Consider the following 27,609-nt stretch of genomic DNA (forward strand, 5'->3'; position numbering starts at 1 on the left):
TTTACTTTATTTAAACAAAAATGTTAAAATAAAAAATCAAGTACGCAAATATTTATTTCGAATAACTGTTTTTCGAATAATTGTTTTCGAACAATTTTCATGATACAATTCAGAAGTTGTGTTCTGCAAAAATAAAGAATTTATCTTAAGAGGATTAAATGTACCTGAGAATGAACTTGTCTTAGAAATAAAATAGAGCAAAACAGCAAAAAAAAAAAAAAAAAAAAGTAATCTATAGCAGTGTTCATTTCAAGGTCTGAAAACACACATGCATATGCTTCCCCCACTACAACTAATATGAAACATAACTCTGTGACAGATGAATTGATAGAGATATAGAAACAGAATTTTTTCCTATTCACTAGTGCAAAATTTCAGAGCCTGTGGTTTTGCATGTCAAATCTCATCTGGATCAAACTAGTCTTTCGTCTCTCAGTTACTGAATTGATTAAAAATGAAGAACTAGTAAAATTTGGTGTATCAAAGTTATTGGTATTTGATTTGTAGTCTGAAAGCTTTCAGTGTAAAGCAAAAAGAAAAATCATTGATTTCTGTTTTATGAATTACCATGCCATTTTAGTACAGGGAAGTAGTTTATTGATTCCACCTATTGTTTCATCAAATTGTTATCACTGAAGATGTTGAAGAGAAAAAAGCAGAAACCTGAGAGTTAAGCTTATATTTTGTCAAGGTCTTCTGCCAGATTTTGTTGAAGTATAATTGGCAGATGGGATTATAATATATTGCTAATGCTTATTATAACTTAGTAAAGTAAGCTTTTATTTAATCCTTCAACATATTCAATGCAGCACTCAACTTTCCTTAAATAAATTTCCAGCCATCTTTAAAATAAGGACTACATATTTTTTATGATTTAATCGTGAGGCAGTCTGCTCCATATGATCATAACTACATAACAATCATATGATGATATTTAATCTAAGTCATTGTGGTACTCATTTTTAACTTGTGAATCTTGAAGTATTCCTTTGTTTGACCAACCAAGATAAATATTTTATTATGAGATGAGTTATGATCTTGACTCACACATTGATTATCTTTACCTAGTTTATTTAACCTGTCGAAGCCAATAAACGACAGAACCAAAAGTGTGATTTGAGAGTCAGTGAGAACCAAATGAAAGTGTATGCTAATTCTCTCTCAATATAAAAACGTGTGTAGGTAGGATATTCCTTAGGCTGGTAGATAAGCACTTTACACAATCCCATAGGTACGATGGCAATAGCAGCACCAACAGAGACCTTGAAAAAGACAACAGCACTGCCAACACCAGCCCCGCCACCGATGATGTCCTCTACACCAGCATTAATGACCCAATAGCAACAGTAACAACATCAACAACAGTGGAAGTGCAGTGTCAACATCAACAGCAGCAGTATTCGAAGATACATTGGATTTTCTGGGAACACCTTCAAGCAGCACCTCTCCAACCACAGATCCTTGTTTAGGATTCCAGAGAGATGATATGCTCTGTCTTTTGTGAGCCATGTGTGGTGCTTGAAGGTCGAAGGGACTCCACACACAATCCCATGAAAGATTCTAGAAAAACTGGGCCCCTACATCAACAAGAGCGAGCATTGTTAGCTGTGCATAGCTGAACAGGTGAGGATATTAAAGAACTCTCCTGAAGTGTAAGCAAGGTCTAAAGACATCTGCCCTTGAATTTAAGATGTTCCCTTAAATTCAAGGACAGATGTCTTTAGACCTTGCTGACACTTCAGAAGATTCCTACTGAAATCCTGGGACCCGCAAGCTGACTGGGTAGACTCCAGATATTGGTCTAAGAGAGGCAGCCCCTTGCACTTAACCCTTCTTTGTGTATTCAACAACTAGCTTGCTTGCCTGCATGCATGCATACATACATACATGCATACATACATACATACATACATACATACATACATACATACATACATACGTTCATACATACATACGTTCATACATACATACATTCATACATACACACACACACACACATTTTCAAAGGACAGAAGACAAATTGTTGATATTTCAGATACTTCATTACAAATGTTTCAGCAGTCAATAATCAATACTTATTTTCATCATCAACCACATCGTCTTCAGATAATATATCAAAATATATCTCCTCATGTTTATTTTCTTGCAGTTATATTATACTTCATTTTATTTCATTTTATTTGTTTACATGGTTTGGTTCATTTCAGTCCGTCTTACTCCTATGATCTGTGCAATGTGTTAACTTCACAATACTTGAGTCTATACTTTATTATACTTTAGTATCTGGGTTGATTTATTCGATTTAACTCTTGAAAGTGGTGCTTCAGCATGGATGCAGTCAAATGACTGAAACATGTAAAAGATAGAAATATAAGATATGAGAGGGTGAAAAGCTCTTTACTTTGGGTAAAATAAAATACAGCAGGATCAGTTAATTATGATTTTATTCAACATATTCCCCTCTCAGATTCACACACTTACTGCAGTGGTCCTTCAGTTTTTCTAAGCCCTGTAAAAAACTTGGAATATTGGGCCTCCAACCAAGCCTTTCACCATTACTGGGAACTTTTTGGCATGCCCCTTGTAAAAGAGCAGTTTCAGTTATTTTAAGTAACCAGTAGGCCTTTTGAGATCAATATCATAGCATGAGTGTATTGTAAAATAATATATAATAGTGAATAAACAAAATGGTAGCAGGATGGAGATTTAGCTCCTGGGTAGGTAGGTCTGTGACAAGGTTTGGTAGTTTTGGAGTTTTGGATCAGGATTTTCTGTTATGACAAGGATTTTTGCAATTTCTTTCCACCACAAGCCTTGGAAAAAAAATGTTTGAAAATTTATGACTTTTTTTTACCCTCTAGATCGATTTTGGACAATTTTTGTTTTTTGTTTGCACTATGCACTTAAAAACCATAGGAGAAGCCATTTTGTTAAAAAAAAATGTGAAAATACTTTCAGACGAAAAGGTGTGTGGTTTAACCCTTTAGTGTTCACATTATTCTGATATAATTAAAGCTTTTTCATCCACATTGTTTTGAACTAATCATGCATTGTCTTGTAGCTATGAGATTCTGGTGAGGTAGCTGTTAATTTTTAAAATGATATTGTAGGGTTGGTGTGAGAGACCAGATCTGGTCAGTTTGAACATAAAACAGGCAGAATACTTTTGGCCGGATATGGCCGGTTTAAATGCTAAAGGGTTAAGGGAGATTAAGGATGTTATTTGTGGCCCATCCCACAACTACCTTCCTCATTTTTATTGTTACTCTCACATGCATTGATGTTTTTCAACATCTCCCCATAAACACATTTACACTATTAAGAAAAATTTCTTGAAAATTATTATTTTTTCAACATCTTCTGCCTTCTGCTATTGTTTCTGTTTATAATTTTAAAATATTGGAGAGCCTGAGAAGTTCATTGCTGGGATTTATCCACAGTAATTTAAAAAAGGTATGTAAAAGATCATTTATTTTAATAGCATACCTTTCTGTTAGTAAATATGTTTTTTCTTACACACACACAAACACGCATACATACACATGCACTCACTTGGTGGTGCTGATGAGGGGCTTTAAACATTTTAATTATAATCATTTTGTTATTTAAATCTGAGCAATGGACCACTTCTGAACTAAACATTCCATAATCATCTTCATTCCATAAAATATGCTTATGGGGAGAAAAATATAAAAACGCATCAATACACAAGAGTGACAAAGAGATGTGGAAGGTGGCTGTAGGATGTGCTAGAAACAACACCCAAATCTTATTTAACTCACTCACCTTTTTGTCTGAAAATATTTTCAAATTTGTTTTAGATCATTTAATCTCATGTCTATGATAGAGACACTGAAGACAGAGGAGGATGCTGTGTCGTACCTGCAAGAAAAGGGTGTTATACCCAAAAGAAAATTGTGGTGGTCCTGGGAAGATTGTTGAGATTGATGAAACAGTCTTCTGAAGACATAAGTACAACCAAGGAAGGGTCCTACCTGAGCAGTGGGTTTTTGGAGGAGTGTATCACGAGACTAGACAGGTTTTCCTACATGTGGTGCCATGTCAGAATCGTGACACACTGGAAGAATGCACACGTCACTCGATTCTTCCAGGAACAACAATTTTCAGCAATTTGTGGAGGGTGTACTCTCACATTCCTGAAATTGATAGTTACAATTTTGAGCATAGAACGGTGAACCACAGTATTGGATCTGTTAACTCAAAAGATAGTACCCACACTCAACAAGTGGAGAGTACATAGGCCTCTGTAAAGTGAGGTAATAAATGATACTGTGGCACTCACCGTTCTATGGTAGATTCATAATCTCTATGAATTTATGTGGTGCAGGCGGGGCCAGCTTTAGGGTTACTGGTGCCCCGGGCAAGCTGAACTTCAATTTTGGCATGTACAAGCTGATGATCATGGAAATTTCCTTGTCTTTGTCATGCCCTCCTTAGTGCCCCCTAGCATATGGCACTCTGGGTGACTGCTGGTACTTTGAGCTGGCCCTGGACGCAGAAGATATGAAAATTGTAATTTGTTTGAGGAATCGAATGAATGCATTTCTAACGTTCATTTTCAATTTTTAAAATATTTATCTCATAATGCACTATTTTGTTTTCAGGATAAAACTTTTAAGTTTATATTAATGCTTAAATGTTTGTTTGTTAAGCATATTTAATTTGTAATGTATTGCTTATTGCATGTAATGTGTTGTATATCACATTAAATGCATATTGAATGCTTAAAACTACAAAAGACATGTTCTTTACTCATTTTTTTTGTCATTGAGGTCGTTGTGAGGTGTGCTAAAAATAGCAGCTAAATAACGTTTTGGGATAAATCTTTTAACTTCGTGCTATAACATTAAATGCATATTGAATGCTTCAAACTACAAAATATGTGTTGTTTTCCATATATCGAATACAAATATTGACACATTCTATTTTCAGGATGTTATCAACAAAATGTGTAGTCACACACAAAATGACAGCTTCCAAATCTTGTTTCCTAACTGGGTGAAAATGATCAAATTTTAAACTTCTATAACTTTCTAAATACATTTTTCTGGAAAAGTGAAATAACTCCAGCAATTCACTTTGGAAAAGTACATTAATGTGCCAAGTTTTAAAATTTTCGATAAACTTTAATTTTTGAAATGCTGGCTGCCAAACAAAAAAGATACTTTTTTTTTCTACTGAAAAGGTTTCTCCCATGGTTTTTAAATGCATAGGACAAAAAAAGAAAAAAAAGGCCAAAATTGGTCCGTAGTAGGGATGGAAAGGACAGGGGAGGGTGTATAAAAAAAAAAAATCATAAATTTTCAAACATTTTTTCATAAAAGAATGTCCCCCTCATGGTTTCAAAGGCTGTGCTGAAAACGGAGAAAATCCATTTTATGTGGACATCCCGATCTGAAACTTCGCCGTTTGGTATTATCGTAGAAGTTAATTCAGTTCATGTACAGGAGTACACGCAGAATATCACTTCACATGCCGAATATAAAGGGATGTAACAAAATACCGATTATATATATTTTTTGTTAATTTAGCTTTTTATCTCCCCTCCTACTAAGTTGGCAGAATAACTACTTGTCACGTAGTAGAGTTAATTATATCGCGCTTTGGAGGTGTGGCTGTGCAAAAAAATTGAAATAGAAAAACTGATTCGAAAGAACAGAAATAATTTACACATACACACATTTGTATGTGAGTGTGTGTGTGTCTTTGCGTTTACACATCCAAGCATGCCTCGATTTACGTTGCTTTTTGTGATCAAGACGGGCGATTTAACTCGAAAGAGTACGTAACACGAATAACATTAAGGAAATTTATTCGCTCATATCGGTTTTACTGTATGGTTTGTACATATATTTCGCATGATTTTCAAATCCAGTATTGGTTTTTAGGTGGTTTAAAAATGTGTTTTATATGCTTTTAGTTATATTCGCTGAGGCCGACATAAAGTTGGATTAATCGACTGAAGTCGAGATTTACTAGTTCTTTTTCCATTAATTTCTTAAAAAGGAAAAAATAAAACAAAACGGAAAACGACATGGTCAAAAGAGATGTAATACGAAACTGCTAAGTTGAGGTACGTCTGTATGCATTGCAATGTGTAAGAGTTGTTTCCCTTCACTCAAATTTTTCATAACATTTTCTGGTGTTTCAAACTAAATTAGATAATAAAAAAAAGAATCAGTAATAATTTTGTGAAACATTTAAGTCATGTATCAATCAGAATAGGAAAAAAAAAAAAACACTTGAAAACTCCGCCAGGTTCTCGTCAGTATTCATAGTCATACTGTATTTTATAATCTATGTTTCTTTGGTTCAAAATTTAAAAAGGCCATTTAGTCATTTACTTATTCAGTAACTAGCAGAGATCCCGACGTTGCTCGGGATTAAAATGACATAGTTTCTTTTTTATTCTTTTACTTGTTTCAGTCATTTGGCTTTGGCCATGCTGGAGCACCGCCTTTAGTCTAACAGAAAGAAAGAAAGAGGGAGGGCGAAAGAAAGAAACAGTGAAAGAGGGAAAGAACGAAAGAAAGAAAGAAAGAGGGAGGGAAAGAGAGAGAAAGAAAGAAAGAAAGAAAGAAGGGGGAAAGAGAATAAAGAAAGAAGGATGGAAGGAAGGAAATAAAGAAAGAAGGCAGGAAGGAAGGAAAGAAAGAAAGAAAGAGGGAAGGAGAAAAAAGAAGAGGGAGGGAGAAAGAAAGAAAGAAATAGTGAAAGAGGGAAAGAACGAAAGAAAGAAAGAGGGAGGGAGAGAGAAAGAAAGAAAGAAAAGGGGAAGGAGAACAAAGAAAAAAGGATGGAAGGAAGGAATAAAGAAAAGGCAGAAGGAAGGAAAGAAAGAGGGAGAAAGAAAGGAAGAGGGAGAAAGAAAGAAAGAGGGAGAGAGAAAGAAAGAAAGAGGGAGGGAGAAAGAAAGAAACAGTGAAAGAGGGAAAGAATGAAAGAAAGAGGGAGGGAGAGAGAAAGAAAGAAAGGGGGAAGGAGAACAAAGAAAGAAGGATGGAAGGAAGGAAATAAAGAAGGAAGGAAGAAAGGAAAGAAAGAAAGAGGGAGAAAGAAAGAATGAGAATGGGAGAAAGAAGGAAGGAAAGAAGACAGATTGAAAGAGAGGAACTAATACAGAGGATGAGAGAGAATATATGTAAGCAAGAGAAACAGAGAATGAGAAAGGGAAAAAATCAGTTGGAAACTGCAGTTTTTAGAGAAAAACCTGTGTAAAACATACTTTTTCTTGATTTCTCACTTTATGTGGGAGCTCTGGGAAAAAAATATAGTGTATGACTATTCTTGACACATAAGTAATGTGTGTGTAAGGTTTGGAGAAAATTAGTTGAAAACTGTAGAAATGTATACATATTACACACAGACATCTTTGTTTTATATATGTAGATATATGACACATTACCGGTAACTATTGATTGACATGACAGAGAAATCGATTTAAACTTGGAATCTTAAGTAAATAAGGAGTCCATGAAATCTAGATAAATTCTCATTAAACCTACTCATGACAGAAATGTTATCTATCTATGTGTTGAACCATTTGTCTGCCTGCCCTTCTGTCGGAGGGAATGTCTATTGTTAATATAAAAAAAAGCTGATGACAACACGTGTGTCATCCACGCATGAGTTTGTTGACAAGTGTTTTGTCTCTCAGTTAGATGACTCCACTATCTGTATATATCCCATTACTTTTTATCTGTGTGCAAGCATGCAAATATATATATATAACCATAAATGGCTCTGATGAAGGTAGCTTTAATTTTCTTAGGTCATTTAATTTTTGTCTATTGATCAATAGACCAATTGAGTAAACCTATGAGTAATGTACCTGTAATAACTACTGGAAACTGCTGCAAGCCAAATTTGCTCCAAAAAAGGAAAAATATGTAATGACCATTATTTTTAACTTGTTTCTTTATGTTGTTTCTTTATAGGCATAGGAGTGGCAGTGTGGTAAGTAGCTTGCTTACGAACCACATGGTTCCGGGTTCAGTCCCACTGCATGGCACCTTGGGCAAGTGTCTTCTACTATAGCCTCAGGCCAACCAAGTGGATTTGGTAGACAGAAACTTAAAGAAGCCGTTGTATATATGTATACGTATATATATACGTGTATGTTTGTGTGTTGTGTTTGTCCCCACCAACATCGCTTGACAACCGATGCTGGTGTGTTTACGTCCCCGTAAATTAGCAGTTCAGCAAAAGAGACCGATAGAATAAGTACTAGGCTTACAAAGAATAAGTCCTGGGGTTGATTTCCTCGACTAAAGGTGGTGCTCCAGCATGGCCACAGTCAAATGACTGAAACAAGTAAATGAGTAAATGAGAATGAATGAGTATATATTTATTTATAATTGAATGCCATGCGGCCTTGTCCACAGTAAGTTCCTACATTTATATATATATATATATAACAGTTTTAATTTAGCTTTAATCGTTGCAAAGTTTTATAATAATAGTTAATTACAAGTATACTTTTATTAGTTCCTATTCAATAAATTTAATAGTAAAGATTGTTTGCCAACAAAACATGGCAGTCCTGGTTTAGGATGAATGTTGCTGTAATTTAGTCCCAGGAGACATCGTCTCCAGCTGGCTATATGACACGATCTGTGTTCTTATATTTTTGAACAAGGGAATCTAGCACCCTGGCCAGCTCAAAACAATATCTGTGTATCGCAATTTCCGGGTTATTTCTCTTCATCAGCACAGAATAATTGTTCGGTTATGTTAAAACTGTTGATGTATTTAAGGCAACACTTGTGTAGCTTTGTTAAGTAAGGAAAGAAAAAAAAACTGAGGATGTCCACTAATTTCTGTATTGAGAAAACAAAAGATTTGAAGCTTTCTGAATTACATGTTTGTGCGTTTATATTAAATCGGATGACATTATGTCTGAAATGACATTAGAACATGGAATTCCTGCTATGAGAGGTTGGGTATAAAAAACATGAGTGGATTAGTGAAAACTGACCTGAAGTGGTACCGACTGATCGTCCAGCTGTATAGTTTATTTTATGTAGTTTTATTTTAAGAAAATTAAGGTAGAGAAAGTTGCTGACTTGTTAGGATTAGCTGCTTATTTGTTTAAAGTACAGGGCTTATTTAATCAAGTTGTTGTTGTTCAATCCTCAGGCCTACCCTGATTGAGTTGGCCTATGATAAAAGGCATTCCATCTATGATCATCCTCTCATTTTCTTCAGAGAGTATATCTAAGATTATATTTTCCAATTTATCAAGTTTTGTTTAAGATGGTAGTGTGTCATTTTAGAGAGATTTGGTAGCTATGACTAGCAGGTTAAACAACAACTGAGAGTCTCCTTTCTTTGGCTCCTTGTTAATCTGGTAGTACAAAAACGTGTTATCCCTAGTAACTGCCGTAACAATATCATTGTAGGTATTTCAAGTGTATAGGAGATTTAGTAAAAAGTGAAAAGGTATCAAGTTGATGGATCAAAACTTCAAAATACTTGAAAGTCTTAATAAAGTTATTAAGAGAAATAATTAGGTTGGATTAAATGTATTTTGTATTTCTACCAAAGATGTTTCGCTTGTGAGACATCATAACTAAGAATAAACAATTCTATTTTTTCCTTGATGATCAGGAAAATTTATTGTTACATAATCACTTTGTAGTCTGCTGGGTGTTATGAAAACTAACAGTAGATGAATGGTTTGTGTGAACTGCTAAAGCAAAGAAATGATTAGTAACAAAAAGAGAGAAGAAATTAGAGTAAAAACCTGTTCTCAACTCTTTTCTATTCATTATAACTCTAGAATGATTAATAATATGCAAGTTCAGAACTAGATGTTTTGAAACTTTGATATTATGGGCTGCCTTTTGTTAAAGATTCTATCGAACAATTGCTGAAAAATTCCCCCACCCAAAAGAGTGGAATAGTGCCTGAAAGCATGAAGAACAAAGTAAGAATCAGGGAGAGCATAAAATCCTGGTGCCATCCAGGAAATATTTTTTTTATTGCTATACAGGAGGAAATTAAGCAGGAATTCAGTCTTCCTGCTGATGTGAAAATCAAAGAGAAAGAAGATAACTATGGACAACTGCTTTAAAATCTCTAGGTTCTATATCTGGATTACAAATTTACATTTGTACCAATAATAATTGGAGCACTTGGTTTCGTAAGTAAATGCCTAACTGTCAGTTTTGGATAAGCTTGGATTTTCAGAAAAAGAAATAAACTAACTGATTCGCACATTACAAATACAATCTGTACATGGAACAGTAAGACTATGCAAGACTTTTCTCAGGTTTAAATGTGATGTCTTCATTATCTACATTCCAAAGCTGGAGATTTTCATCTTTGTTAGAAACCAGCTCTTTCTTCAGAGGAAGAATTTAAATGATTAAATACAGAAGAGACATATATACATACATACATGCATGCATGCTTCTCCCCTGCATCCCTCTCCAGCTCAGCATTTCTAATCTTCTGGGTTTATGGGCAGTGGTGCCATGTAAAAAGCACTTGTACTGGTGCCATATGTATATGCATCCATGCTGGTGCTGCATAAAAACACTTAGTACACTCTGTAAAGTGGCTCACACACACACACAAACCCATATATATGATGGGCTTATCTTATTTTCCATTTACCAAATACCAGAGCTATAGTAGTTGATACTTGCCCAAGATGCAACACTGGGATAGGGCCCAGAACCATGTGGTTGAAAGCAAACTTCTTACCACACATTGTCTATATAATAGAACATTTTGATGAAATGAAATAAAAGCAATAATAATTATTCTATCATTTGTTTCAGGTCCTAACTGAATATATCTATAAATGTATCTATTCATGTCAAAGGGACTTTGCTTCCTATCTTCTACAAGTTGTTGAAAACTATACTTCATAATTATCAACTATAGTTGATCTTTGATAAGAATCTTTGGAGTCCAAAATTTAATCATTTCTACAGAATAAAATCTGGTGTCTGTTAATACCAGCTGATAATGTTTTATCTTTATAAAATATATCAAATAGCAAGGTCAAAGTACAAGCAATTTAATAGCAGACTGACAGGTGAAGTGCATCATTAACAGCAACATACATAAACATATACAATTGGCACATATAGATAATGATTTTGTACATAAGAGCTTATATGAAAATGTGTATGAGTGTACATACACACACACACGTTTGTATATACACGTGTGTGTATATATATATACATACGCACGTATGTTTATATACATATGTATGTGTGTGTATATATATATGTGTTTTTATATGTGTGTGTGTGTGTATGTGTGTGTGTGTGGTGTGTGTGTGTGTGTGTGTGTGTGTGTGTGTGTGTCTGTGAACACATGCTTTCTTGATGATCAACTTCAGGAATAAATTTATGGTTATCTGAAACTGAATAATTATCATAATAGAACAATAGGTAAACTTTATAATTCATCCAAAGCTGTTTGGGACTCCATGCTATGCGTCTGCTATGCAAATCGGGCTCACAACACATAACCTCACTGTAACACAATTACTTCTTGTCAACAGCCTCTACTGTTTAATGTTATCTTATACAAATCAAAGAAAAAATATCCCATAACCTTCAAATGATATCTGGAAAAATTTCTTCAAGTGATACCAAGCAAACCACCTTATAATCAGGTCCATCTCAATCAACAACTCCCTACTTGAATGGGCTAGGATACAAACCAACTTGACTTAAAAAACAACTTAACAGATTCTATCAAATAGTGCTGTATTAAGTTAGGCATGATCTGGGCCAATTTTGCCTGAAACATCTAAATTTATCAAAGTTTATACATGCATCCACCCACCCACCCACCCACCCATCCATCCATCCATCCATCCATCCATCCATCCATCCATCCATCCATCCATCCATCCATCTATCCATCAGTCCATCCATCCACCTATCCACCTATCCATCCATCCATTCATTCATCCATTCTCCATTCAAACATATATATACATACATACATATACTTATATCTACATATATATCTATACACACACACACACACATGTATTTATATGTATCTATTACGTACATACATATGTGTACGTTTGTTAGTATGTGTGTGTGTGTATATATGCATGCTTTTATGTATGTATCATCATCATCATCATTTAGCATCTGTTTTCTTTGCTGGCATGAGTTGGATGGTTTGACGAGCTGGCCAGCTGACGAGCTGGCCAGCTGACGAGCTGGCCAGCTGACAAGCTGCCCAGATTCCATGTTTGTTTTGGCATGGTTTCTATGGTTGGATGCCCTTCCTAATGCTAACCACTTTACAGAGTATATTGGATGGTTTTACACAGTGCTGCCATGGATGTGTTTACATGGCACCAGTACAGGTTCTTTTTATATGGCACCACCACCCACTAGCTCAGAAGATAAGGAATACTGAGCCGGAGAGGGATGCAGGGGACAAGCATGTTTGTTTGTTTGTTTGTTTGTTTGTTTGTTTGTATGTATGTATGTATGTATGTATGTATGTATGTATGTATGTATGTATGTGTGTGTGTGTATGTGTGTATGTATGTATGTATGTGTGTATGTATATGTATGTATGTATGTATACATGCATATATGCATGCATGCATGATTTGACTTAGTTTGATGTGTCTTCTCAAGCACAGCAAGCTGCCAGAAGTCTTGGTTCCCTGTCATCCTCTCTGTGAGGTCCAACATCTTAAGATCCTTGGGTCTATTCCTTCCATATATTCCTTTCACAATTGATGCAATGGCCTTCATTCACATGCATTACATGACTGTATCAGCACAGTCTTCTCTCTTGCACAGTACATCTGATACCTCACATACCCAGTTTTTCACTCTGTTGTACACGCACACTGACATTACCCATCCAGTAGACTATATTGGCTTCCTTAATTTCGAGCCTTATATAAATATCGAAATCGAAATCGAATTGAACCAGCCAGGATCCCTGGTCTGGTGGTACGTAAAAAGCACTATCCGACTCGTGGCCGATGCCAGCACCGCCTCGACTGGCTTCCGTGCCGGTGGCACATAAAATACACCAATCTGACCGTGGCCGTTGCCAGCCCCGCCTGGCACCTGTGCAGGTGGCACGTAAAAAGCACCCACTACACTCACGGAGTGGTTGGCGTTAGGAAGGGCATCCAGCTGTAGAAACATTGCCAAATTAGACTGGAGCCTGGTGCAGCCTTCTGGCTTCCCAGAACCCCGGTCGAACCGTCCAACCCATGCTAGCATGGAGAACGGACGTTAAACGACGATGATGATGATGATGATATATATATATAAAATTTTTTTCGTAATGTGATAAAAAAACCAAGTCTGAGTAGATTTTAGAGCATTTATCTATCTATAAATGTTCTAAAAATCTACTCACCCTTGGTTTTTTATTTCATTACAAAAAAAAAATTTTATATACACATGAAGACATATGACCAACGTTGAACCCCCTCTTCGCAAAATCACCAAACTTGGAACTTATCTATGGTCTATCTATAGCACTTATTCAGCATTACCTGACACCTTTGGGTCTCAATAACACCATTACCTCTCATAACCTATATATATACATATATATGTATGTATATATGTGAGAAAAAATAAGTTCAAATTGAACAATTCAAACTTTTTGAGGAATCCAAAAATAGAGAAAATAATTTCCAATAAAAATTCATCATATTCATAAAAAATCAGCCAGAGCAAGTAGTAAGAATATGAAAATAACAATTGAAAGAGTTAGATCTCTATATATACATATCTTTATATATAAAAGTCAAGTTGTCTGTCTCCTACGATTTAGATTCCCAACTACTCCCACATTTTGCGGTGCAGTTTAACCAAAACCGGGTATCTTATAGTCGTGATTCATATCGAGCCCGTCTGGGTATTAGCGCGCGTCTACGATGAGTCTACGATTTTAAAAGAAATTTATCATAGTTTTTCCGTATTTTTAATGCATTTTCGCTCGGTTTATATAAGGGAAGTAACTCTCTAAAAATGTATTATTAAATCTCAGAACGTAAAAAGCTACAGTAACAGCCCCCTTTGTGTTTAGCCATATTGAGATGGCTATTATACTTTACATCTCTAAAAATGCTTATATAGTTATTTCCCTTACAAACCCAAGCAACGCCGGGCGATACTGCTAGTATATACTAAATATATATGTGCACACACACACACACACACACGCATATATATATATGGATACATATATTTATGCATAAATATATATATATACATATATATACATATAAATGTGCATATATACATACATATATATATATGTACACATATATTTACACATATACATGCATACATATACTACACATACATGTATATACATATAAATCTATATATATATATATATAATATATATATATATATTATATATATATATATATATATATATATAAATACATCTATTTATATACATATACATATATATGTGCAAATGTATACACTCACACACACATATAAGTGAAATAATAGTTTCACTTTTAATAGGGAAAGCATTAAAACTGAAAGTATTATTTTACATTACAATAGAGATGTTATTGTTTCACTTTTGACATGTAACACTGAAATAGTGTAAGAGATAAGAGATTGCTCCAGGCTTGCATTAGGCAAGAAGTTTAAAACTTGTTGGGCCCATGACACTAAGTAAGGCACATGTAAAATTTGAATGAAATCAGTTGTTTAACTTTGTTTGTTGATGGGTGGGGGTTTGAGGCAGGAGGGGCATCTGGCTCTGGTGGGTGGGTGGGGGTCCACCTCAGCTGCTTCATATGACCCATGTGATCATGGATGCAGGGACGTAGGGATAGTGATGCTGATAATAATGATGATAGTGATGATGGCACTGATATATCAACTACATAGATGTTATATTTTTTATCCAGACTGAGGTAGTGGAAGATATATCTGCATAATATAATAAAAACGATAAGCACTTGGGTTCATAGATGCTAATAATATAGAAAAGGAAAGTTGTACCTAAACATCAGTATTGGTATTTATCTGCATGGGTGCTAGAAAAATATATATACTCATAATTTTAGAAAATCAGCAGACAACTGAGTACAAAAATCTTGTTAATATCACAAATCAAATGACCAGTTGCTCAATCCCTACTCTCAATACAATTTCTATGCTGTGTAAAACTAAACTTGTTGGAAGAAGAATTCTAATACTTGCATGAAATCAGGGTATGGCTAATAATCTACTTGCTTACACAAAACAGATGAGGGTGGTTGATTTGATAGGGCTGCAAGCAAACTGAAACTATCTGGAATTCCTTTTCTGTCTAAGATTTTTTCTACAGGCACTAACTTACAGATGTTTGACCTGAACATCAACAGCATCAATCTCACCAGACTAGGATAGTTTGCATAGGTCATAGGTCTTCTTTAAAAAGTGGTCAAACCCTTAGAACTGTAAATGGGTGCAATTTTTTTTCAAATAGTTGACTGCTGTAGAAGTGGCTGCACTGTACATTTGATGTGTGTCTTGTTGGTTTACTGTGCCCTTTTCAACATTTACCCAATCCATTTAATGCTATAGAAATTAAAATGAAGTAGCAGCCTTGTAAATATGGAGACTCTTGAAAGGGTTACTCAAATTCTCACATTTGTGCAAACACATATACACATGCATCCCATATTTGGGCATATTGGAAACTTACATGTCCTCCTATATACTCATACCCTCATATGCGTGTATGGGAAAGCATGTATTTGCTCACATGAATATATTTATATAAAAAAGTTACTGGGCAACTAGCTCATAGGGTACTCGTTTTCATTTGTAAAAATAAAAAGTATTTCATTATCTTGGTTTATCAAGTAAATAGCAGGATTTAATCTGAAAAAATTAAGAGGTTACTATTTTTCTCCAATGGAATTTTGTTTTTTTCTCTATTAAGTACTTAGAAACTAGCATTAAGTACTAATCTCATGAACTTGATTAGTTCATGAAGAGAGTATCTCAACTCATATATTGAAACATAAACACATATATACAATTACACAAAGAGACACATAGAACACACACACACACACACACATTCATGAACAGACAAAGCTACAAAAATTCATGAACAGACAAAGCTACACAAAAATACACTTATACTAAAGCATTATTACATATATACAAGTGCACACATACCCACATGTACATAATAAACAACATAAACAAGCAGATAGAGTGAATAAGTAAAATTCTTGGAGTGTAACCTATCCTAAATGACACACTTTTACATTAAAAAGTAATCCAACTGTGATAATCCCATATTTGGGTATATTAGAAACTACATTGTCCTTTGTATACAGTCTTTATTGAAGAAGTTAGGGTGTGACTTGGCATTTGTTATTCATTGGATTTTCTACTTTAATGAAACTACCTAATGATGATAATGATTACTATGATGTCCAGCTACTGCAGGCAAAACTGATTTTTTTTTTATGAAGTAGCATAAAGTCAATATTTTAAAAGAATGGTGTACACTTAGTCTATTGAAGTTAATCCTAATGCTCTTTTTTTTTTTTTGCCTTGAATCATAAAGCTCCAAGGAGTCTTATCCTTGATTATTATATTTTTAAGCGGATGAGGCAATTATACCTCTGAATAGGATATTGGTCAGTTGAGGGAGCTATTCCGATAGGGTTAATTTGAACTTAGCACTGTAATTCCACTGTGATTCTTTTACAGGCTGTGGTGAATTATATAATCTGTGCAATGATTTGGTTTCACTGTACTGTCACTACATATACAAGTGAATTGTATAGTCTGGCTGTATTTTATTTTAATTCTACTGTACTGTACATACACTCTATGTGCAACTATTTTGTTTTAAAACTTATGAATTAATTCAAATATTATGAAAAAGTTGAAGAAGATATACGATGATGATGATGATATGTAAGTGTATGTGTGTGTCTTTGACTCTGTGTTTCGCCCTCATCACTGCTTCACAACTGCTGTCGATTTATTTACACCCCCATAACTTACTGGTTTCACAAGAACAATCTAATAGAATAAGTGCCAGGCTTTAAAAAGCACTAGGCTGTGTCTCATATTTTTGTTTGCCCACTCAGTTGCATCTGTCAATTTATCTTTGTATGTGTGTATATATCTATATCTATATCCGCACCATCCTCAACATTCACTGGAGTGACTTTGTCACAAGCAGATCAGATTGGAGTCTGGTGCAGCCATCTGGTTTGCCAGACCTCAGTCAAATCGTCCAACCCATGCTAGCATGGAAAGCGGACGTTAAACGATGATGATCATGATGATGATGATGATGATACATTTAGCTTCGTTAATTCAAGTCCATTAAACCCAAAACTTGTCTACTGCAGCCCATGGGTCGGTGCAGTTTTGGTAGGCATTGAAAAAAGATTTACAACCCTCCTGGATGATGAGGAATGCCTTCTTGAGTGAGCAGGTGTTCGTGAACTTGTTCATCAAGTTCAACACAGCCATCCCTTCCAGTGCTGCAACTGAACGTATATTTTCTATGGGCAAAGACATCTAGAATGCCAAGAGATCATCCTTGTTTGGTGAAAATTTTAGTATGTTAATTTTCATGATGGGCAACATGAATCTTATCAACAAAATGGAGAAGAAGAGGAAAAATGAAATTGTGCTAGAAAAATATATATACTCATAATTTTAGAAAATCAGCAGACAACTGAGTACAAAAATCTTGTTAATATCACAAATCAAATGACCAGTTGCTCAATCCCTACTCACAATACAATTTCTATGCTGTGTAAAACTAAACTTGTTGGAAGAAGATTCTAATACTTACATGAAATCAGGGTATGGCTAATAATCTACTTGCTTACACAAAACAGATGAGGGTGGTTGATTTGATAGGGCTGCAAGCAAACTGAAACTATCTGGAATTCCTTTTCTGTCTAAGATTTTTTCTACAGGCACTAACTTACAGATGTTTGACCTGAACATCAACAGCATCAATCTCACCAGACTAGGATAGTTTGCATAGGTCATAGGTCTTCTTTAAAAAGTGGTCAAACCCTTAGAACTGTAAATGGGTGCAATTTTTTTTCAAATAGTTGACTGCTGTAGAAGTGGCTGCACTGTACATTTGATGTGTGTCTTGTTGGTTTACTGTGCCCTTTTCAACATTTACCCAATCCATTTAATGCTATAGAAATTAAAATGAAGTAGCAGCCTTGTAAATATGGAGACTCTTGAAAGGGTTACTCAAATGCTCACATTCATGCAAACACATATATAATAATGATAATAATAATGAAATTAATTGTATACAGTGCTCAGGTGCACCACAACTTGTCAGAAAGTGCATATAAAGTACATGCAGTAATGTAGAAATGTCTGGAAAGCGAACAATGTATATGAGTCAGATACATGCTTGTGTGTGTATGGAGGGGAGAAAATCAAGTGTAGTGTTGGCGAATCTCAGGAAGCATGGAAGTTTTGAAGGATGCAGTGCTCCGACAACTAACAACTGATGCCGGCAGTTTGTTCCATGCTTCAGCAACTCTCAGCGTGAAAAAATGTTTCCTGAAGTCATGGGAGCTGTGCTGTTTTCTTACTTTGTAAATATGTCCACGGGTGTTAGATGGGTGGAGTTTGAAAAGGTGCTCAGAGTTATTGTTTGTACGATGGTTGATAATTTTATGGGTGTCTGCTAAGTCAGCCGCCAGACGTCGGAGTTTCAATGTGTCCATGCCCAGGGAAGTAAGGCGTTCAGGATATGGCAAATGCCTGATGGAGGGTATTCTTTTGGTTTCACGTCGCATCCCATATTTGGGCATATTGGAAACTCACATGTCCTCCTATATACTCATACACTCATATGCGTGTATGGGAAAGCATGTATTTGCTCACATGAATATATTTATATAAAAAAGTTACTGGGTAACTAGCTCATAGGGTACTCGTTTTCATTTGTAAAAATAAAAAGTATTTCATTATCTTGGTTTATCAAGTAAATAGCAGGATTTATTCTGAAAAAATTAAGAGGCTACTATTTTTCTCAAGTGTTTTTTTCTCTATTAAGTACTTAAAAATCAGCCCTTTTTAGGCTCTTTGAAATTTAAAAAAAATAAAATCAACACATTTTTTAACTCTAAGCAGAAAAAAAAAAAGCTATAGTTTTTGTGTTCTAAAGCCCTCAAAAAAGCAAAAAAAAAACCCCTGATTTTATAGTTTTGACACTTTTTAATCCTTCAGTGTTTAAACAATCAAGACCTCTAATTCCTCTATGAAATCTTGATAAACCAAGATAATGAAATACTTTTTATTTTAACAAATGAAAATGAATACCCTATGAGCTGGTTGCCCAGTAACTTTTTTATATAAATATATTCATGTGAGCAAATACATGCTTTCCCATACACGCATATGAGTGTATGAGTATATAGGAGAACACGTGAGTTTCTAATATGCCCAAATATGAGATGCCTGTATAAATGTGTTTGCACGAATGTGAGCATTTGAGTAACCCTTTCTAGAGTCTCCATATTTACAAGAAAATAAAAAAATCAGGTTAGTGAACTCTTGTAGCTTTCAGATAATGTGAGGGCTTTCTTCCAGAAAGCACAGAACTGGGAGAAAAGCAAAATTCACTGAGGTGGCTGTCAACAGAAAAAATATTGACTTCCATAATGTGGAAAAATAAATGGAAGGAAAAAAGTTGGTAAATATTTCAGTGTGAATGCAAATAGCTGTTTTGTGGTAGCAGGGCATGTTAGAAATAGCAGCCAATCTTTCCTTTTCTGGAAAAAGGAGCCATTCACATGTGATTTTGATGTCACATTTGTTGAAGGCATGTAAAATAACCTGGAAAAGAAAAAAAAAAAATCTGCAAAACAAAACTTTTGGTTGGAAACTTTGAGATCCTCACCATTCCTCCAACCTTTCTTTTCTGGAAAAAAGTGGCTTGCGGAGGGCTAGGAGGTCATATACGTTGAATGCACCTGAGAAAAACTGTGGAAAAAAATTATTCCACACCAAGGTATGAAGTATTTACCAAAAGAATAAAATCTTGTACCGATTATACCTATATTTTAATTAATTCAAATTAATGTACCTCTTCTTAAAAAGTGGCAAAATTTTTGTCAGTTGCCATCTGAAATATTTTAGTAACAAATCAAACAGGTGAGATGCATTTAAGAATTTCAATTTTAGTGTTTATCCATAATGTTATTGCTTTTACACCTGATAATTAAATTTATCTGCCCATAAAAGTCAAATTTACTCAGCAAGATCAGCTAAAATTACATAACAGTAAACCAGTGGTATATAAAGCAGCCATTGATGAAATTTTAAATCTGTAGGTAAAAAATTTACAAAGTTCAAGCAAATATTGTAGACACCCTCTTGAATCAGAATAATTCAAAATAACGTGAAGAAAGCATTACATTTGACAGATTAATATGAATACTTAAGATGTTTTAGGTGTATTTTTACTTACACACACACATAACACTGCCTCACTCATTTGGGACTACATGTATGTTACTTTGACATCATCATTCCATAAAATTTGTTTATGGGAAGAAAAATATTGAAAAATATCAATAGATGTGTGAGTGAGAAAGAAACGAGACGGTAAGTTTTGGAATGTGCTAGAAACAACAGCCGGATCTCTCTTAAATCATACATTTTCCTCTGAAATTATTAACAATTTTTTTTAAAACTGAAAATGTTTCTCTCACGCGTTTTAAGGGTATAGTGAAAAAAAAATAGCCAAAATTGTTTCAGACTGGGGTGGTGAGGAGGTGGCAGGAGCAAAAAAAAATTTTCAAACTTTTTTCCCACTTTTTTTGTGAAAAGATGCTTCCCATCATTCTGAAGACTGGTGAAAAACATTGGAAAAAGTCCCTGTCAGGACGGAGAAATTCCAACTTATGTGGGCTGTCTGACCCAAAACTCCATTTTCCAGACCCCCATTCCCTTCCAAAAATTTTGCCTACAAATTTCTTTTTAATAGTAATCTACACTGTTTGAAAGGTATTTTATAAAATTTCATTAAGAAATTCCTATTTTCCAGAAAGTTACGTGAGGGAAAATGTCGGGTCCTGTAAATTTTCTGAAACTCCTCTCCTCAAACCCTCGGAAAATTTTTCCAATAAATCTATACATATACTCAACCTACAGGATATAAGCGATTATTCAGTGAAAGTTTCGTTAAAAAGTATCCATTTCTCTGGAATTTATGAAGCAACAAAATCGTTGGGGTATTAAACTGTAGATATGCTTTTTTCAATAAAAAGTTAACATTAACAGATTAACGTTAACTTCTGTTACATTTTCAAAGAATTAACGGATTAACGATTAACGAAGTTAACTTTTTGGTTAATGGATTAATGATTAACAAAATTAACTTTTCGATTAACAGTGCCCACCTCTGTATATATGTATATATTTATGTGTGTGTGTCTTTGTACCTGTGTTTGTTCCCCCACCATCACTTAACCAATGTTGGTGTATTTACGTCCCTGTAACTTAGCGGTTTGGTAAAAGAGACCAATAGAATAAGTACTAGGCTTACAAATAATACATCCTGGGGTTGATTTCTTCGACTAAAAATCCTCCAAAGTGGTACTACAGCATGGCTGCAGTTGAATAACTGAAACAAGTAAAAGAATAAAAGAAATTGAATAGCTAGGAGGGTCCGTCCAAGTAAAATCGGAATCAAAGGGGCCATAGGTAAAAGATTGTTGAGAACCACTGATTTAGGTGGATATATTCTTGTTGATGTTATATTTCTATGTGTATTAGCTGCTCACTTAATGATCTCTCACATCAGAATTAGCCATCTGGAAATGATTGAAGTATTAAGTTATTTATCTATATAGAGCTAAAAGTGATTTTAACCATTGAGAGTTAAGTCTCTTGACTATGCAGACACAGCATAGTACCAAAATTTGATTCATCAATCCTTCAGCTGGTTGTACTAAACCTTACTGATTTGGTTGTCTACACTCTTGATAATCCATTAGATATTTAAATCTGACTTTCTCATCAGTAATTGCACCTATGGGTTTTGCAAAATACGACTCAACAGGCAATCTTCTTTTTCCTAGACATAAAAATAGTATCAAGCTGTTTAAAAGATACTGCTGCATCATGTAATAGTAAATAATTCCCTGTAATAAACTGAAGTTAATGGTTAAACGATATCAGTTATTCTAAGTTCTGTTTGCCATATACCCAACTCTTTAATTGGTTACATGTATTTTATTGATTGGCTCAAATGTTCTATATTGAGATATTTCAAAGTAACAAAACTGCTAATAACAACCCAATGAGGGTGCCTCTATATGGCAACTTGCCCAGCTAGAATTAGCAGCTAAATCTTCCTCAACTCATATCTAACTATCTTAAAAGGAAAGGAGGTATTAGATAATGTGATCCTTATCTCAGAAAAAAAAAGAGTGAGGTAATTATACCTCTGAATAGGGTGTTGGTCTATTGAGGGAGATATTCCTATAGGAATAATAAGTGAAATACTTTTGATTATAGGTCTTCTCAAGAAGAAGAAGAAGAAGAAGAAGAAGAGAAGAAGAAGAAGAAGAAGAAGAAGAAGAAGAAGAAGGAGGAGAAGAAGAAGAAGAAGAAGAAGAAGAAGAAGAAGAAGAAGAAGAAGAAGAGAAGAAGAAGAAGAAGAAGATTGCAGTTGCAGTAGAAAAACACAAATATTTAATCTTACCTTTGATGAATTATACAAAGCTATTGAAATAATAATTTGTTTCTTAGTCAAATGAATTCCAACTCTGTGTATTAAAATTTACTTGAACTTTGTTACTCATCATTCTAACAGAATCATTTCCATTTTTGTTGCTGTAGTGGGGCTTAGATTCAAAACCACATCAGCTCAGTAATGAGAAATAGGCTACAACGTATCAAGTGATTAGCCCTGAATTCTGACCAATCATATTTCAGATGCATCATTTGAGTGTACAATTTCAAATGGAAATTTCCATGTGTGTCCTGTCAAAACATGGCCATAAATTGAGATGTGTACCACAATCAGTGCAAAGATTGAAAGAGGTTCCTGAGAGGACAAACAAACACAGGATTCTTCGTTGGATGCTTGACCTTAAGTTAAAAGGAATCACTTTGTTTACTATGAGCACAATAGTCTCACTTCTCCAAGCATGTACACACAACATTAATTCTTACCTATCACCCCACATGATGATGTAGCTATCCAATTCTTGGTCAAAATACATATACAACTTACTACTGATAATCAATGATACAGCCTCCAGCAAGTAACAATTGTAATCATTCATTTGGTTTTCATATGGGCAACAATATGCAGCAAAAATCAGTTTAAACCAAAATATTCTAATACCCATCAAATCAAAGTTATATTGTTATTACAATTGTTATACAAGATAAAAATAGAGTGATAGAAACATTTAAGAAAAGAAGGCAGACAAACACATATGTATCAATAATTGTTTAAAAAAAAAAAGATCAAAGGTCCTTTTTGAGCTATAGGCTCATAAGGCCACTTTCCCATATCTTGTGGCTTATATATTCCCCACTAGATAAGACACAAGTTCATTGTAAGATTACTCATTTTTGCCAGCTGAATAGAATAAAGCAACATAAAATGAAGTGTTTTGCTCAAGAACACATTTCACTGCCTAGTCCAAGAATCAAAACCATAATCTTATGATCATAAGTGCAATACCCTAATCACTAAGCCACACACCTCCACAATTGTTTTGAACAGGATTAGAAAAAACGACATAGCATTTGAATGGACAAATGCTGGACTATTGGTCCATCAGTAATATATTGCACTGGATATACTTGGCGGGAAGATGTGTATGTTACAGTTCCAACAATATTAATTCTACTGTGACTTCTCTGAAGCATAGTCAACCAAATTAAACAAGTCTTGCAAGTATATACAAGTATTGATATGGTAATATTAGAGTAGTGATTGAACTTTAACTGTTGAGTCAAAAAAACTTCTTCACTGAGTTGGAATAAGTAACTAGCATATCTACATATCCTGATGGTTTCAGTATATCCCCAACATGAAGCTTCCTCTTCCTTATAATCATACTGATAATGCTTGAACTAAACAGTTGGTGCAACTGATGGTTTAGAAATGTTAGCACACCGGGCGAAATGCTTAGCAGTATTTCGTCTGTTGCTACATTCTGAGTTCAAATTCCGCAGAGGTCGACTTTGCCTTTCATCCTTTTGGGGTTGATTAAATAAGTACCAGTTACGCACTGGGGTCGATGTAATCGACTTAATCCGTTTGTCTGTCCTTGTTTGTCCCTTCTGTGTTTAGCCCTTGTGGGTAGTAAAGAAATAGGTTTCACTAAGTACATTCTCAAAATTCCACTTATATTCTTAACTTAGCAACCTTTCATAACAATTTTTGCAAGTCTTTTTTTTTCTTCTTTAGTGCCATTGAGGTCAAGTCCATTAGTGTCATCTCAATGCATATCTCTCCAATGATATCTTAGTTCATACAAATATACTGCCTTACCACTTTGGAATACTTCATACTTGTTATTTTCAATGTATAGAAAACTATTAAATTTCCACTTCTCAGTTTCTTTCTTAGCTAAATAAATATCTGAAACAATGGCCAGAATAAGAACTGTTTAATGTTCACAATACAGAGAAACAGGGAATTTTTGATAAGTAGGAGAGTTAGGGGCACAACAAAGGCAAAACATTATTTTAGATAAATTAACAAAAGATGCTTTAAATCCAAGAAGCTAGAAATTTTTGTTTGGCACTAAAAATTATATTGTTTTAAACACATGTCATGAGGATTTAAATATACAAGTTTTGCAAAGGAAAGTGTAGAATGTAAAAGACAGATGTTGGGAGGGTTGAAAGAGAATATTTTGTAAGTTAGAGATAGATCAGGAAGATATCTGTCCAATAGTTTTATCGTCATATTTAACTTTCATGGAAAATGTCCTTATCCATTATTAAGAAACAAGTGTAGAAATAAAAAACAAACAATTGATAGGTTAAATTCCCTCACTGTTTACCATAAGGAATATATTGGCTTTTAAGTGAGCCTTTCATAATTATACTCTCTTGTTGGGCAATAGTTATAAATAGGAGAAAGAAAATAATACTATACTGTACATCAATTCTTAGCAATAGAAAATTTGGTCTCTGTTGGAAAACTTCATACACCAGTATCCTCTAGTGAAATGTCAGTATTTTAGAGGAAATAAAAACTATAGAGTGAACTTACTAAGTATTGTAAGAGTCATTTAACCGAATACATCCACTATAAACCCACTGAACTGATAAACAGTATATACAGTAGTCCCCTGGTATTTATGGGTTTACGTTCCTAGAGCACCCACAAATAGTGAAAAGCCATAAATATTGGATGTGGTCCATAAAAATGCCTTTAAATTGCAAAATATGATGTAATACACACACACGACACACATAAATATTTAATAGTAATTTAATAAAAAAATAAAGTAAATTGTATGGTTATTCACCAATAATGAATGATATTGATTTAAAATTATGATAATGAAAATAATGTTGGTGATGACTGCACAGTAAAGAAAATTTAAAGCTCTTTAGGTGATGGCTATTCTTCAGGTGTTTTAGGTGATGTCATATCTTTGTGCAAGGTTTTCATGGTGGCCTTGAGGAAAATTGCGATGAGAAGTTGCTGTCATTTCTTCATGGTGGTGAGGAGAGTTTTATATGACTGCATGGCAGCATCGATGGCATTTATAAATTGGAGAGACCGAACCATATAAGGATCCCATACTTCCACCTTCCCTTGCAATTCCTTTGCTGTCCTTAAAAGGTCAGACAGACATTCAACTACCAGGCCCACCTCATCCTCCTCTTCTTCTGGATCTGGCATTTCCTCCTCCTCTTTGCTGGCAGACTTTGTTAACTCCATTAAATCTTTGTCTGTCAGAGTTTCAGAGTGGGCATCAATGAGGTTGTTAATTTCATTTGTGTGATGTCGTCAAAACCTTTACCAAGTACCTTTGCCAGTTTCACCGCATTATTGAGAGCCTCATGCTAAATATCTTCAAGTAAGAAGCCCTCATAGTCCTAGACACACATTCTTTCAGCATACAATGAAGGTTTCTGTTTTCATGTTTTTAAGAGCAGCGTGGATGACTGACAGTCATGTTGTGATCGTGAAGTTACACCAGTGCTCTTTTAACTTGAAATTCTCATCTGAATCCATTGCGTTCACAAGGTGTTCGAGCACACCTTGATCCATAGGCTGGATGAGGGAGATGGTATTGGCAGGGAGGAACTCGATTTGGACTCCCTCTTGATTCAGATCCAAAGAGTGACCACCAGCATTATCTATAATAAGCAACACCTTGAATTCCATGCATACGTTTTGGAGGTATTCCTTGGCTTGAAGGATGAAGCATTGGTGGAACCAATTCAAAGTTAGACTTTTGGTAATCCAGGCCTTGGGATTGTGCATCCAATGGACAGGCAGTAGGTTTTTATTCTTATTTTTGAAGGCCCTCGGGTTTGCAGATTTGTAGATAAATTCTGGTTTCATCATAAAGCCAGTAGCATTGCCACACATAATTTGTCCTGTGCCTTAAATCCTAGGACTCTGGCTTCATCCTTCATGATGTATGTTCTGGAAGGCATCTTTTTCCAGAACAAGCCAGTCTCGCCCATATTGAAAACCTGTTTTGGCTTGTATCCCTTGTCCTCAATGATCTGCCTGAAGGTCTCAAGGTATTTCTCAGTAGCTTCTTTGTTGGCTGATACTCTCTCTCCATGCAGGGAAACACATTTCATTTTAAACCGTTTCTGGAAATGGTCAAACCATCCCTTGCTGGCTTGAAAATCTTCAAGCTCCAGTGCTGTCAATGGTCTTGGTTGCAGTTCCTCAGTGCCTTCTGCTCTGTCTCCTCTGTCGAACTGCTGGTATAATTTCAGCGCTTTTCTGCGAATGATGTTATTGCTCAAGGGAATGTTCTTCTTGCAGTCACTGATCCACAATGCCAAGGCAGATTCCATCCTGATGAAGTGCTTGTTTCTCACTATCGTTATCTTTTTGTCACTTTCACAGAATCTTACTGCTATGGTAGTCCTGATTGCCACCTCGTTCTTCTCTATGTAGTGTATGGTGCATTCATTGACAACATAATAGTGACCTACTGCTGCATAACTTTACTGCCAGAAGCCTTAGAAGGTGTAGGGTGTTTGGGTGGCATCTTAGGGCTTTAATAACATACTGTGAAAAACACAGCACTCAACAAAATACTTGAGATAGCTACTGGACGCAGTTTTTTTCCCCCAAACCTACAAAATATTCCTTTCATCTAATATGCACATACCACCAATGGGAGATTGAGCAGAGATTAAAAATAATCATGGCTTTGAAAAATTTAGTTTGTATTACCACTTAGATACAGTAATCTATACTATAATAATAAGAGAGAGAGAGAGAGAGAGAGAGAGAGAGGAGAGAGAGAGAGAGAGATCGGGACAGGCAAGTAATCTAATTTCAATGATGCTATATTAGCTCACAACCTTAAAAATTATCCTGTCGAAATAAACAGTGTGTATGATCAAATGTAGC

At 34.9% G+C, this 27,609-nt stretch overlaps 1 long non-coding RNA gene across 1 annotated transcript in view; it reads right to left on the reverse strand.

Annotated features, from left to right (window-relative positions):
- The window catches only part of LOC118763375, a 28,689-nt gene extending 5,808 nt beyond the window's left edge, over nt 1-22,881 (reverse strand). Inside the window, exon 1 of the long non-coding RNA XR_004999123.1 lies at nt 22,729-22,881. This is a non-coding gene — a long non-coding RNA (uncharacterized LOC118763375). The remainder of the gene's footprint in view (nt 1-22,728) is intronic.
- Between the last annotated feature and the right edge of the window lie 4,728 nt (nt 22,882-27,609).

The sequence above is a fragment of the Octopus sinensis genome, linkage group LG1 (assembly GCF_006345805.1).
Source record: "Octopus sinensis linkage group LG1, ASM634580v1, whole genome shotgun sequence".
Lineage (NCBI taxonomy): Eukaryota > Metazoa > Mollusca > Cephalopoda > Octopoda > Octopodidae > Octopus > Octopus sinensis.